Source organism: Polypterus senegalus, chromosome 14 (genome assembly GCF_016835505.1).
Source record: "Polypterus senegalus isolate Bchr_013 chromosome 14, ASM1683550v1, whole genome shotgun sequence".
NCBI lineage: Eukaryota > Metazoa > Chordata > Cladistia > Polypteriformes > Polypteridae > Polypterus > Polypterus senegalus.
The window spans coordinates 129,918,017-129,931,275 of record NC_053167.1 but is presented as its reverse complement, the minus strand read 5'-3'; the positions used below and the strand labels follow the sequence as shown (position 1 = coordinate 129,931,275).

Sequence of the window (13,259 nt, the reverse complement as noted above, 5' to 3'; positions counted from 1 at the left end):
TCTTTATTGTAACATGTTTATATCAATGCTGTTGAAACTGCGGGCAGAACCTGGTTCCTTATTATATGCATATATCAGTGTGCTGAAACGCATCTCCCCACAACTCCTTGTTGTCTCTGAACCCATTGGCAGACATGCAGCTGAGTCAGGAGGTGTTCTTGCGTGTGGGCAAGGGGGGTGAAGTAGCTGGTAGTTGAGAGAGGAAGGAGTTATTCATTATCTTTGACACTGGTATTGGTACCAAAGTCAAAAAATTACACTCTATCCAAAACTCAGGTCTTCTTGTGTAGCTCTTAGCTGGTGAAATGAGCTGCCCACCTCTGTTTGAAATTCTGACTCCCTTAATGTGTTTAAGAAGCATCTGAAGACTCTCTCTTGTTCTGTGAACATCTGTCACAATGATTATTGGTTTGGAATGATTAACTAGTCTTGTGTTCTGTTCCCTTGTGCTGATTCATTTTATAACCTTGTCCTGTAGCACTTGTTCCAAAACTTTCCTGAGACTGTTTACTCAATTAGGTTGACCAGATTTATAAATCACTTTGGATAAAAGCATCTGCTAAGTGAGTCAATGTAAATGTATCATGCCTATTTAACATATTAGACTAAGATAACTTATCTCAACTATCAATCTCATATACCCATATGTTAAATTTCAAAGAGCCAGTTACTCATTGACTTCTTGGTTTGTTCTTCTGAGATAGTTTGTCTTGCCTTTGTTGTGAACAACTTAATTTGTTACTTTGGACGAAAGGTACTGGGATTCTAAGCTGAAGCTAATGACTAATTTTAGTCATGAATTGTGAAAATTTTTTAAACTGGGAATAACTAAATTATTGTAGTTGTTCTTTTTTGCTAATTTTAATATGACCTCCATATATTCAGTGCTAACAGGATGTTTTCTATTAGTGTCATGCTCTATATAATTTAGTAAATGTGGAAACGTGGTTTGGGATTGTCTCCTTTACTGAAATCTAATGGGCAGTGTTTACGTAAGGTGATTGTGACAATATGGTATATAGTAGTAGGAACTGGCCTATTAAGAACTAAGAAATGTTGGAGAGTAAAATGAAAATGGCTCTGCTAAGAGGTTTACGTTGATGGTGAAATAGAAGGAGAAAAGCAAGTAGGATGACAAAGACGTGACCAAATGATACTCAAGACAATGAGGAATTCAATTTGGTTGACTTTTGCATAGCACTCTTCTCTTATTGCTGGCTCAGCATACTGCAACAAGTTGACAGGTAAATGCGATTTTCAATTTTAGAAAATATTAATTGCATCATTGGAATTGGGAGAACTAATGGGCAGATCTAAGTAAGAGAAATAATGGTCTTAAAGCTTCTGTCTGAAGACCCCCCATGTCTTCAAGGTAATCACATCCTAATTCCGTTTACTTTTTATGATTTTTTACAAGATGGCGCCGACTGTTGAGGCACGCCGTCAGCCGCTCTGGCTTTTTTGTTTCTTATTAGTCCTGCTTTTTCCTCGGCTTACCTGTTCCTGTGATGCTCTTCTTGACTCGATCATTTCTTATGATCGCCTCACCCTTCAGGCTCTTCGAACGAGTGTGGGGATTTCTCAACATCTGACCCCTGAGTTCAGTCAAGCCTTTGGCCGACTGTTTGAGGAAGTCCCAGCTTTCCTCATCACTGCCTACGGCTTGGCCGGTCGTCGATGGAAACGCCGCCGCCGGGGTAAGCGCGGTGGCATCAGGGCTCGGCTCCGAGCTTCCCGGATCCTCTCTAGGAACAACTCTCCAGGCTCCCAACATGAGGTAATGTTGCCGGAATGCCATTTGCCCTCGGACGCCCGATGTCCCTCCCTGCCTCGCTCCGTCCACCGCCGCCGGGGGGTGAACTTTAACAACCTACGCCGTATCATGACAATATCAACCGCCATGGCTGGTACGTCTCTGTTGACGCCCTCCCAGCCGGTTCGTTTCGCGCTGATAAATGCCAGATCGGTCGTGAACAAAACTTTCATCCTGAAAGACTTTTTTCTTTCTAATGGCCTGGATTTTTTATGTACCGCTGAAACCTGGTTTTTACCGGGCGAGACGCTCCCACTCACTGAAGTTTTGCCTCCGGGATGTTCCTTTATCAACACGCCGAGCGCAGCGCGCGGTGGCTTATTGACCTTATTTAAATCTGATTTTATTTGCAACCGCCCTTCCTTTCCCCTTTCATTTTCCCCTTCAACTTTTGAGCTCAGTATGTTTGAACTAGTCTGCTCACCACCGCTGCTGTGCACACTCATTTATCACCTCCAAAATACAATAAGAACTTTTTAGATGAATTTGCAGCTTTCCTGGCTGATATTACCTGCAGATATGATCGCTTCCTTTGTTTGGGTGATTTTAATGTCCATGTCTGCTGTCCCCTTAATCCTCTAGCAAAAGACTTTCTGGACATTATTGACTCCTTTGGTCTCTCTCAACTAGTGAACAGACCAACACATGGACAGGTTCACACACTGGACCTGGTTCTTTCTCGGTCTCAGAATCAGTGACTTGGACATTCTACCTCCCAGCTTTTCTGATCACTCGCCTGTTCTGTTTAATCTGGATTTGGTCTCTGTTGAGCATGGTAAATCCACCACCACTCGTCCCTCCCGTGTCATTCCCCCCTCTGCTGCTGAAGATTTTACAGCTGCTTTTTCACCAATCTCCACATCATGTGAATCCACGGATGCTGATGTTTTATTGCAAACTTTCCACACTTCCTGCTGTTCTGTGATGGATGTCGTAGCCCCACTCAAACGGAGACAATCCAAAGTCAAGCATGACCCATGGCTAAATGAACAAACTCGCTCCATCAGGCAAAACTGTAGGCGGCTAGAACGTAAATGGAGGAAAGATGGTCTCACTGTTACCTTCGACTGCATGAGTGACGCGTGGTCCCAATACCAGAGAGCGGTCAGAGGTGCAAGGAACCGTTTTTTCGCTGACATCATCTCAAAAAACTCTGGCGATCAACGTGTCTTATACAAAACACTAAATGCTGTCCTCTCTCCAGCCGTAACTGTTTTCTCTGCTGCCTCCACTGCTCTTTGTAATCAGATCCTCACGTTTTTTCTGGATAAGGTCACGAACATTAGATCCCAGATCTCCATTTCTTCTTCTGGCTCTGTTGATTTAGCCGCTCCTGCGCACGGTTCCCTCACCAGATTTGAACCTATTTCGCTCCCCCATCTGGAAAAAATCGTTGCCTCAATGAAGCCTTCGGGCTCTCCGGACGATGTGGTGCCGCCCAGACTGCTGAAAGATGTGTTTCCTGTGATTCGATATGATGTCCTAAAGATCATAACTAGTAGTCTATCCTCGGCTATAGTTCCTCATGCTTTCAAACATGCAGTTGTACATCCAATTGTGAAAAAACCTGATCTTGACCCTGCCATTCTTTCCAATCTTCGTCCAATCTCCAAGCTACCTTTCTTGTCAAAAATACTAGAAAAGTAGTTTATGAGCAATTAACTCATCACCTACAGGACCATCAGGTAATGGATCTTTTCAGTCAGGCTTTAGGCCCCAACACAGCACAGAAACCGCGCATTTACGTGTCCTAAATGACGCCCTTTTGGCATTGGACTCAGGATTCCACGTGGTTATGGTTCTTCTCGACTTATCTGCTGCTTTCACACAATCGACCACGACATCATGATCTCCGACTCAATCCTGGGCTGGTGTATCTGGCTTAGCCCTCGACTGGTTCAGGTCATATTTCTGCAACAGGACTCTCAGAGTCATGCTAGACGATTTTTCATCTGAATCAGTCCCACTCCCATGTGGGGTTCCCCAGGGTTCCATTTTAGGGCCACTACTTTTTTCAATCTACATCCTGCCTTTAGGTGCAATTTTTAGAAAGCATGCAATTTCATATCACCTATATGCTGACGACTGCCAAATTTATTTCTCCCTCAAGCCAACTGACTCCACCAAACCTCTCCTCGACTGCCTATCTGACATTAAGGACTGGCTGGCTGTAAACTTCCTTCACCTGAACGATTCAAAACCGAGGTCATTGTTTTAGTCCCGACTGCAAACAGGCTCCACCCCTTGGCCTCGTTTCTCTTCCCATTCCAGTAACTTCGTCTGTCTCCAATCTTGGAATCAAAATGGATACGTTCCTGAAAATGGATGCTCAAGTCAACAGCACAGTAAAATCCTGCTTTTTCCATCTAAGGCGAATCGCCAAACTCAAGCCTATTCTTTCTAACCACCTCCTGGAATCAGTAATTCATGCATTCATTACGTCCCGGCTTGACTACTCTAATTCCTGCCTTTTTGGTATCAGTAAAGCCACACTTTCTAGACTCCAACTGGCTCAAAATGCGGCTGCAAGGCTTCTAACTGGAAGTAGCAGAATCCAACACATTTCACCAATTTTGAAAACCCTTCACTGGCTGCCGGTTAGATTCAGAATCGATTTTAAGATTCTCCTCCTAACCTATAAGGCATTAAACGGTCTAGCCCCCGCCTATTTGAGTGTCTTGCTCCATTGTCACAATCCCCCTCGTGTTCTTAGATCCACAGATCAGCTGCTCCTAACCGTTCCCAAGGCACGTTTTAAAGCTCGTGGTGAAAGGGCTTTCTCCGTCTGTGCACCCAGGCTCTGGAACTCCCTGCCCTTAGTGGTTAGGCGAGCCGCTTCAGTCGCCACATTCAAATCTCGCCTAAAACGCACTTCTTCACATTGGCTTTTAATTCTTAACCTGTTTCATTTTCCACTTGTCTTTTGCTATTTTCTCTATTTTATTTGGTCCCTTGACCTGTTTTTAGTATCTCTGTTTTAATTCTCTCTTAATGTTTATTTTTAATATTTTGCTTTTAGTCCTGCTTGTTGTAACTGTACAGCGCTTTGGTCAGTTGTAATGCTGTGTTTTTAAGCGCTCAACAAATAAATATGGTATGGTATGGTATGGTACTTTGAGTTTGCTTAAAACACATACAACTTTTAGTACTTATGTTTTGTTGGTGTGTCATCATTCAAAAGGCTCTTCTTGTGCTTCCTTACTTGTGATATTATTTGATAGTCAGTGTCACCATTCAAAAACTGGATTATGCTGTCATTCTGTAATGTAAGAGATGCACCTATGGCTGATGTCACATTTCACAACTTCTGTTCAGAGGGAATGTCAAACTTGATGGCTGCAGTTGCTAATTTGGCCTACTGAGCATGTCAGGTCACATGGTTTGAAGTATCAGGTTATGTCAAATTAGACCACAGCATAATCACTTTATAGCAAAGTTCCATATTTCAAAAGAATCTCCAGTTCACCAGTTTTGTAAAGTCATTAACATGCTTGCTTTTGGAGCAGGTGCCTGTGAAAATGCTTTACAGGTACAGGGAGTTGTACAGGATATGTACGAGGGAAGTGTGACAGTGGTGAGGTCTGTGGTAGGAGTGACGGAGGTGGGATTACATCAGGGATCGGCTCTGAGCCCTTTCTTATTTGCAATGGTGATGAACAGGCTGACAGACGAGATTAGACAGGAGTCCCCGTGGACTGTGATGTTTGCTGATGACATTGTGAACAACAGCTTCTGTGGCTGTTGGAACTGACGATTTATAATCCAGAGGTCCTGAGTTCAAAACCAGCTCCCCAGCCAATTTACTGTTCTCTAGCGATAGTAGGGAGCAGGATGAGGAGACCCTGGAGTGGTGGAGATCTGCTCCAGAGAGGAGAGGAATAAAGGTCCGTAGGAACAAGACAGAATACATGTGTGTGATTGAGAGGAGGGTCAGTGGAATGGTGAGAATGAAGGGAGTAGAGTTGGTGAAGGTGGATGAGTTTAAATACTTGGGATCAACAGTACAGAGTAATGGGGATTGTGGAAGAGAAGTGAAAAGAGAGTGCAGGCAGGGTGGAGTGGGTGGATAAGAGTGTCAGGAGTAATTTGTGACAGACGGGTATCAGCAACAGTGAAAGGGAAGGTTTACAGGACGGTAGTGAGACCAGCTATGTTATATGGGTTGGAGACGGTGGCACTGACCAGAAAGCAGGGGACAGAGCTGGAGGTGGCAGAGTTAACGATGCTAAGATTTGCATTGAGTGTGACGAGGATGGACAGGATTAGAAATGAGGACATTAGAGGGCCAGCTCAGGTGGGACGGTTGGGAGACAAAGTCAGAGAGGCGAGATTGTGTTGGTTTGGACATGTGAAGAGGAGAGATGCTGAGTATATTGGGAGAAGGATGGTAAGAATAGAGCTGCCAGGGAAGAGGAAAAAAGGAAGGCCTAAGAGAAGGTTAATTGATGTGGTAAGAGAGGACATGCAGGTGATGGGGGTGACAGAACAAGATGCAGAGGACAGAAAGATATGAAAGAAGATGATCTGCTGTGGCGACCCCTAACGGGAGCAGCCAAAAAGAAGAAGAGGTGGTACAGGGAGTTGAGCTGCAGTCCCTGCCCGTTTCTCCATTTGTTATGGTACATGAAACAGGCGACATCAGACAGAGTAATTATTCCTCATTACTGCATTATATGAATTATACTTCAAGGTGAGCGTTCATTGGTTGTCCGCTCTCATGAGCACAAGGCCTGCTCCTACAACTTCAAACCAGGGAGAGTTGCAGACTGGTTGGACTGAATCAGCCACCACGCCCCCTCACTAAGCCGCGAGCGCGGTGATTACTTATTTAAAAAAACTGGCCTTTGCTGAGAGAGCTGTGGACCCACAACACCACAATGTCAGACTACTGTACATGATTGAGGGTCACTGAAGCACTGCAACTGCCCTGTTTTGCTAATATTGTAAAACTGAAACCTGCAACTGAAAATCGCTGAAAAAGTAGTGCAACGTGACAGGGCCTTTAGTGTGCGATCACTATCTGTAAGAAATTTGGAAACTCTCCATGTCATTGTCACAGCATTCTTAGAAGGATAAGCAGATTTGAGAGATGTGGTTTCTTTGTTTTCTTTTAATTGCAGTCATAAATCTTTTTTCCCCAGCACAGAGTACAGCATGTATTTTGATATACAGTATATTGCATTTTATTGTTACACAGTGTTGAAATGCAGTGGATTTAATTTGGCTTTTTTGATTCTGATCAACAGAAAAACATTCTTTAATGTCACAGTGAAAATAGATCTCTGCAAAGTAGGCTAAGGTAATTACATATATAAAACACAAAATAATTGATTACACAAGTATTCACCCTCTTCATGTCAGAATTTAGCAGGTGCACCTTTAGCAGCTGTTACAGCCTCAAGTCTGTATGCACAGGTCTCTATCCATGAGCTTTGCACATTTGGACTCTATTTTTCTCCCTTCTACTTTGCAGAACCATTCAAGTTCTGTCAGTCTGCGTGTTGGTCATTAGTGAACAGACTTTTTTATGTCCACATTCTTAATTGGTCTGAGAGCTGGACTCTAACTTGCACGCTCCGGTACATTAACATTTTTATTTTGAAGCCATTCCTGTGTACCTTTGGCCTAATTCTTGGGGTTATTGTCTTTCTTGAAGACCAGTCTTCTCCCAAAATGCAGTTTTCTTGAAGACCTTGCATCAGGTTTTCCTGTAAGATTTCCTTGTATTTTGTTACATTCATTTTAATCTCACAAACATTCCAGGACCTGCTGCAGAGAAGCATCACCACCAGACATCACTGTGGGTTGGTGGTTTTTTTTGGTAATGTGCAGTGCAACAGAGTGTTTAGTCTGTTGGTCAACAGGCTCAATTTTGGTCTCATTAGACCAGGGGTCCTCAATCACAGTCCTGGAATGCCACAGTGGCTACAGGTTCTCATTCCTCCAGTTTCCTAATTAGAACTTAGTTCTTGCTGATAATGATAGTTGGTGTTTAACTCTATCCTTTGTTAGTGCCTTTATTCATCAAAGACAAATTTTAGTTACTGTATGTTGTAGATCAGAGGTACTCAGTCACAGTCCTGGAGGTCTGCTGTGGCTGCATGTTTTCACTTTAACCAATTTCTTAATTAGAACCCATTTATTTACTACTAGAGCAATTGTTTTTTGGCCATTATTGTAGTTTTGCTGCAAGTTACAAATTAAAACCTTTAATTGCCTATTCTAGTTTTCAGCAGGTGCATTTAAGTTTTAATTGTTGCCTGTTTTCTTAACCAGACATTAGTTAATAATGAAATGTAGCTAACCAATAAACCAGCAGCTCTCCAGCTAACATGCTTCCTTTTAAACCTGTGCATATGCACCATGAAGTATCTGTGATAAAAAAAAAATGTTTAGAAATGAATGAGAGAGGAATTGGAAGGACCATTAAGTTTAAATTTATTCTGGTCCACAAAACACATGGATAATATTCTCACAGAAGGAAACTCAATTAACGCAATTAAAATTTCTCTTGGGTGAATGCAAGCATTAACAAGCTAAATAGTTAAATATCAAGCTTCATTATCAGCATGGGACTGCTTTCTAATTAGGATAACTAGTTTGAATAAAAACCTGCAGCCACTGTGGACCTCTAGGACCAATATTGACTACCCATGCATTAGACCGTAGGACCTTTTCCCAGTTGAGTTCAGTCTTCCATGTGCCTTCTGGCAAACTCCAGCTGAGATGTCCTCTGCATTTTTTTTTTCTCACTGCCACTCTCACTTAAAGCTGCAACTGGTGAAGCACCTGAGGACACTTTCTGCAACTTTCAGCCATTGTACTTAGTAACAGTCGGTATTCTCGTAGGCCTGTTGGTGAGCCTCCCTTACTTGTTGCCATCATGTAAGATCACTCGTTTTTTTATGGGTGGCTTTCTCTAAAAGATTTCCAGCTGTGCTATACTCTTTACATTTCTTCATGATGGATTGAACTGATAACTCAGTGACTTGGATATTTTCTTGTCTCCATTCTCTGACTTGCACTTTTCATGAAGTTGCTGGAAGAGTTCTTTTGTCTGATTTGTCAATGTTCAATATAATAAATTCAGCATAGAGGGGAATTTATACAGCAGTCAGGGTTATCTCCATGCAGCTAATTCTGTGACTTTTAAAGCTATTTGGCTGTGCCAGTGATGATTTAGGTTTGTCATATTTAAGGGCGTAAATGCTTATCCCATTAATTATTTTGTGATTTCTATGTGTAATTTAGATCACTTTTCAGGGATCTGTTTTCACTTTGCTATTAAGTAGTCTTTTTCTGTTGATCAGTGACAAAAATCCAAAATCTGTTGATTCGGTTTTATATAACAGCTAAGATAAGTAACATGGTTAAAATAATACTTTCATTCTAGTAAAGGAAGGTCATAATGCAGAAGTACAGCTTCTCTGCATTTACACCATGGAGGGAGCTCCTCTTCTCTTCAAATGTTGCCCATAACTCTGAACACCAGCTCAATCGGCAGTGATAATGGTGGAAAAGCCTAATATCTCTGACTTCCCATTTACAGTATTACAGGTTCTTCGTTGCTGTAATTCTTCCATAATGCCTTCAGGTTAATTTTGATTTTGCATGTTGAACTGTACAGTATATACACTATATCGACAAAAGTATTGGGATGCCTGACCATTACACCAGCTGGGACTTGAACGACATTGCATTCAAATACATAGACTTTAATATGGAGTTGGTCCCCTCATTGAAGCCATAACAACTTCCACTCTTCTTGGAAGGCTTTCTACAAGATTGTAGAGTGTTTCTGTGGCTATTTGTGCCCATTCATTGTGTGGAGCATTTATGAGGTCAGGCACTGATGTTGGAAGATAAGACCTGGCTTGAAATCTCTGTTCCAATTCATCTCAAAAGTGTTCGATGGGGTTGAGGTCAAGGCTCTGTGCAGGTCACTCAAGTTCTTTCACTCCAAACTCATCCAACCATGTCTTTATGGACCTTGCTTTGAATAGAAAAGATCCTTCCCCAAACTGTTTCCACAAAGCTGGAAGCATAGTGTTGTCCAAAATGTCTTGGTATGCTGAAGCATTAAGATTGCCCTTGTCGTGGTGATAAATTCATCATCAGAAGGCTTTTTACCTAAAAATAAAGGCTATTAGGACTCGAGATAGACAGAGTTTTAAGGCTTTATTGCAATAAATCAACCACACGGACTCAACCCAATTCAGCCGAATGAGATTGAGCCCTGATCATTACAACAATTGAAGTTTTTATAACAATTTCTTATTTTGGCTCATTCAATTAGCTCATTCTGCACCTGGTTTACTGTTCATTATTCCTCTTGGTGTCAGCTCGGCTTGTTTTGATTGGTCTAAGACTGGGTGGATGGTTTCCTGCCAACCTCTTCTCTGACTCATTTTTTACTCCTGTCTGACCAGACCTTGAGTTTCCATGGGAACCCTTATCTCCTTACTTTTCCTATTACTGGCCCCCTTATGGAATTTGTAATCTTTCTATGCTGTTTCATTTTCTCTAACTGGCCAAGGCTCCAATTCCATATATGGGTTTTCCTCTCTTAAGCCTTCCAAACTTTTTATAATAGTGACCTAAAGCTTAAGCTTTAATTAAAAAGAAGTATAGTATGTGCTTTCATTTGATCATTGCTTGGCATGCTTGATTTGTCTTAATTTCTACACTAAAGTTAATTGCTAATATATTCTTATAATATTTTTGCTAATGCCTGCATTTACTAAGATTTTCTCTTCATGCATTAGGTCAGCGTGACCCTACTTATAGTAAAAGCCTTTCTGCTGATTCAGCAACCCAGCTGGTTCCAGAGGCCTCTTCTCTATGTTATCTCTTCCTAGCCTTGAATCACAGGTGTTCTCAAACTCTTATCCTGTCCAAAACTGGTCTCGGTGTATCAATTAGCTGTTCTTTTCTTTACTTTGGAAATTTTAACGTAAGCCTATAAAATAATGCAATATAACTGATTTTTAGTTAAATATTTGCTAGACCTATTGTATTTGCTTCAATATTCTAATTTATGCTTAATCTAATGTTTTAGAAGCTTTTAATTACTTTTTAAGGCTCTATATGTTAATTTTGCTATTCTCTTATGCTAATAAAAAATTTTCCTTCTACACCCTTCACTAGAAGTAAGGGGCTTCGCCCAAACCCTGAAAAACAGCCCCACACCATTATCCCTCCTCTACCAGACTTCATAGTGGGCACAATGCAGTCAGGCAACTACCTTTCTCCTAGCATCTGCCAAACCCAGACTCACTAAGCGTTATTCATCACTCCATAGGAACACATTTCCACCACTCCATTTGACACTTGGTATTGGACTTGGTGATGTGAGGCTTGCATGCAGCAGCTCAGCCAATTAAACCCATTCCTTGAAGGTCCCACTGTACAGTTTTAGTACTTTCATTAATGCCAGTGCAAGTCTGGAACTCTTCAGCTATGGAATCACCTTAGAAGTCGTTGACCCCACTCTGTGACTTTACGTGGTCGTCTGCTTCGTGGCTGAGTTGCTGCTGTTCCTAAACCACTTTCCAATAATAACACTTAGAGTTGACTGTGGAATATCCAGCAGGGATGAAATTTCATGAACCGTCTTATTGCAGAGGTGACAGTACCACACTTGAAGTCACTGAGCCCTTCAGTAGGACCTATTTTATATTATTACATACAGTGGGTATAGAAAAGAATCCCACCTTCGAAATATTCCCATTTTTTTTGCTTTACAGCCTTAAATGAAAACACACAAACCAATATTTTTTCCAGCTTTACTTACTCAATACAATCTATAACATCCAAGTGAAAGATATCACAGCTACAGTTCAGAAGAATTTTAAAAAATTAAAAACAAGAAACACTGAGATGACCCCGCTCCTAAACAATATTTGTAAACTCAATCAGGTGTCAGTGCCCATCATTTTCATTGCAGTTACTGGCTTCCTTCCACCTGTGATCAGTTGTAATCAGTGAGATTAGTGAAGCTGTTCCTACAGCATTCATTTACTTGCTTGGTAGTGCAACTGACCGCAAACAACTGAGTTTGGGTGGAAAGCCACTTTCAGAAGATCTCAGGGATAGACTTGTGGACAGACATAAGGCAGGAGATGGAGACAAAACAATCTCAAAGGCTTTATCAATCCCAAGGAGCTCAGTAAAGTCCATAATAAAGAAGAGTTTGGTACAACTAGGACCGTTCCTGGATCCGGCCATCCCTCCAAACTGGATGGAAGAGCAAGGAGGAAACTGGTAAGAGAGGCTAACGAGGCCAATGGCTACTTTGATGGATTTACAGGATTTTATGGCAAAGACTGGTCATTATGTGCAAGTGACAACAATTTCACAAGAGCTCCAAAATTGTGGCTTGTTCAGGAGGGTCGCAAGGAAAAAGTCACTTAAGAAAGGCCACATTAAGACTCATTTGAGCTTTCCCAGAATGCACCTTGAAGATTCTGATGTCAAGTGGAAAAAGGACTTATGGTCAGATGAGAGCAAAATCAAACTATTTGGCCTTAATACCAAAATTGTCCTTTATTAATCTCAGGATTTCTTGTTTTTGTTCTTTTATAATTTTTCTGAACTGTAGCTGTGATATCTTTCAATTGGATGTTATAGGTTGCATTGAGTAAGTAAAGCTGGGAAGAAATATTGATTTGTAAAGCGAAAAAAATGGGAATATTTTGAAGGGGGGGATTCTTTTCTATACCCACTGTATATATACACTAGCAGTCCCCTGCGGCTCCGTAGTAGTGAAATAGGGCAAATTTTAAAAATAAATAATAAAAAAAAAAGTAATTTGTATTGAGAAGAATTTCTGTTGATAGCTTTCGTATCCGAGGGCCTCTTGACATACAATATTTCTGGTTTTACTATCTGGGCTGTGAATGTGGCTACGATCTGTTTGCCAAAAATGTAAAAAGTCAGGAAGGTTTATCTCTGGCCAAGCAGAAGGGGTAGGTACGATCCAACATCAAATGTTGCCACTGTATCTGATCGTGTTCAGCTCTGATGGGAGAGCGTCCCCTGCGTGGGGAGAAGAGCATGTGGCCATGATATCTCTGCCAATTATGACAAAAATGAACAGGAACTAAAAATTACTTTTGTTGAGATCCAGGTTTTCTGTCCTACCACACCCATTTGATCAGTGCACAGTGTTTTTTTGGGATTTTCTGTCAATCGGACTGATTCTATACTACAGTGCAAAAAAGCTGCCACTGCTTGCAGGCACATTTGGTGCCAACATATCTGTGATACAATTACTATTAAAATTGATGAGGTACGTACTTAATAATCCTAAATTATCTGAAAACTGCTACTAGTGTGGAATGCCTCCATTAATTTCGAAGAATTGGGCACACCTTCTTACCATCCTACACACCAGTTGCTTCTAACACTCCGTTATGGAGGTTTGGGGCTCCGCTCACACCAGTAA

The 13,259-nt window shown here is 41.5% G+C and overlaps 1 protein-coding gene across 1 annotated transcript in view; it reads left to right on the top strand.

Moving 5' to 3' along the window:
* The window catches only part of cachd1 (cache domain containing 1), a 247,090-nt gene that overhangs the window by 134,541 nt on the left and 99,290 nt on the right, over positions 1–13,259 (top strand). The window lies entirely within an intron of this gene.